General features: G+C 40.1%; 1 long non-coding RNA gene across 1 annotated transcript; it reads left to right on the top strand.

Annotated features, from left to right (window-relative positions):
• The first annotated feature begins 488 nt into the window (after window positions 1–488).
• Window positions 489–1,385, top strand: LOC109506869 (uncharacterized). Its single transcript, XR_002166367.1, has 3 exons — window positions 489–528; window positions 1,125–1,170; window positions 1,269–1,385. It is a non-coding gene; the product is annotated as an uncharacterized LOC109506869 (long non-coding RNA).
• Window positions 1,386–2,411: the final 1,026 nt, after the last annotated feature.

Below are 2,411 nucleotides of genomic sequence, written 5' to 3'. Positions count from 1 at the left end.
CCCCAGCCAGGAACCAAATTGATTTAGATGAATTGATTGTTAACTGCTATGAAAAGTGTCTGGTTGAAGTAAGACTTTTTAACCAAACATTAATGCACATTTGTTTAAATTTATTTGTCATGTTTATCCTGTGTGGATTGAAAGGGGAAGTTAACTCCCCAATTTTCTTGATAACAATAAGTTCTATGCAGCTATATTGGTTCTTACCTGAGCCCTAAGCAACTGTGATGTCTATTTCGGTTGACAGAAAGTGGCAAAATGGCCACCTCCTGAGATGGTGAGAAACGGATGGATTTTGCTGCTTAACTCGATATTAATCAGAATGCCATGTTTAGCCTAGTGGGGGCGTATAGAACATACTACTGTAAAAAAAATGACTTGCCCAATTCTTGTTTTTAAAAAAACATTTCAGAAGTTTCTTTTTTTGTAGCTGTGTCTTTGGTTACCCTGCATCACTTTCAGACTTAACCTGGACACAAGGTTTACCATCTTTTCTGTTTGTTTTGCAGGACCCTTCCATCCTCAGGAGTGAGTGCTCTATCTTTTTAAATGTTGTGATTGTGACCACAAAATGAAGAATTAGCTGTTATAATGATAATGTGCTGATTTGTGTATTAATTGCTGTTTTTTCGATCATCGTTAACTTTCAATGGGAAAAACATAAATGTCTCATAAAATATACATTTTGCCATCAGTTACTCAGAGTAGTGACTCACATTGAGTCACATTGTCAGGCCTGATTATAACTCAAGTCACATTTTTGTTTCAGAATTTACATGTGGGCTGAAGACATGACGTCACCTACATAAGCTATTTAATTACTTGTTGAGTCAGAGTTCTTGTGACTTAAATGTCATTAGAGTTATTGGGTTTTGATAACTCCACACTGCAACAGTTTGTGATCTAATTGGCCACTGTAGTATGTAAATGCTAAATATGGTTAGGTTTAGGATTGTAGTTCATGTGAGCTAATATAGCCATCTAGTCATCTCGCCTTGAAATGATCCTCATGATATCTTTGAAGTTCTTTAGTGGTTGAAGAGGTTGTAAATATTGGAGATGGATCTCAAGGGTCGGCTGAATTATTTATGTAGATTGGAATGTAAATGTGTCTCTTTGCTCAGGGTTCTTTCATCGGGCAATGGAGTCAACTCCAGCAAAGACAAGCATGTGAGGGTTGCAACTTCATTTTTTCAAATCACTCGATTGTTCATGCAAAATCAAACCAGCACTTTTGAAAATATGTTTTTGTTGCACCACCTCATTAGGTTTCTGCCAGTCGAGGCGCCTGGTCGGGTGCACCGGTTGTGAACGTTGCGCCTGCTTCTGTTTGTGGTCCGTTGGAAATAGAGCCTCTTCCCAGAAGTCCTGGAGGGGAAAAGAGAAGGTGGGTTCTCTTTTTTTTGTTGTTGCAAAGCTGGCTTGAGTGAACCTGTCCAAGGGCTGTACCTTCTCGGGCCGAGAGACACAACAAGAGAGGCAGAAAGTTTCTGCTTGTCTGTCTTTATTTATTTTAACAAATAAAAAACAGGTGAACAGTGTGCGTATGCCAAAGCAGTGGTTGGGCAGGTGAAGGGCCGCAGGGTGTTGGTATATTGTGTACTCTCCATGCTGCAAGTCACTTCTGTGATCTGGAGAGCAAGACAGTAGGACCATGCAGATTTTCTTGCATGCCGTTATTGTTTTGTATTAAACTGTATTTGCACTGAATGTTTAAAGGTGAACCCAAAATGTTCTTTACACTAATGTTCAATGCAGCCCTACTAGTCTAAACATTGTGATTAATATTGCATTTGTGGAAAATGAGTTACGCAGGAAAATCCAGCCATTTTTTGCCATCTTAGAGGGCGGCCATTTTGGCACGTTCTTGCAACTGAAAATGACATCACAGTTGCTCAGGGCTCCCTCAGGTAATGATCAATCACGGCTCACTTGTTTTCTGAAGCCGAGCCATGATTGGTTGTTACCTGAGGCCTGAGCAATTGTGATGTCATTTTTAGTGGACGGCAAGTGGTAAAAGGGCCATCCCCTGAGTTGGACAAAAACAGGTGGATTTTACTGCTTTGCTCTCATTCCATACATGCAATATTAATCAGAATGTCATGTTTAGAGTAGTAGGCTTGCATATAACTTCTGTACTGGGTTGACTTCCCCTTTAAGTTTCCCAATTCAGATACTGTAGATACAAATCTAAGACGTGTCGGGCGTCTGTCAACCCAATGGGCATCTTCATTTTAAAATATATAGAGATTATCTGAAACTATCCCGGCTGACTTTGGGGAGTGTGCTGGGTGCACCCTGAAACTGGTTGCCAGTCTTTGTAGGAAATGCCACATTGAGACGACTGACAAGGTCATTCATATGTATGTAAAATGGCAATAAGAAACTCATTGCATCATGTCCTCTTGAGC

The sequence above is a fragment of the Hippocampus comes genome, unplaced genomic scaffold (assembly GCF_001891065.2).
Source record: "Hippocampus comes isolate QL1 unplaced genomic scaffold, H_comes_QL1_v1.1 scaffold1287, whole genome shotgun sequence".
Lineage (NCBI taxonomy): Eukaryota > Metazoa > Chordata > Actinopteri > Syngnathiformes > Syngnathidae > Hippocampus > Hippocampus comes.
Note: the sequence above shows the minus strand (reverse complement) of the source record. Positions and strands in the feature narration are given on the sequence as shown.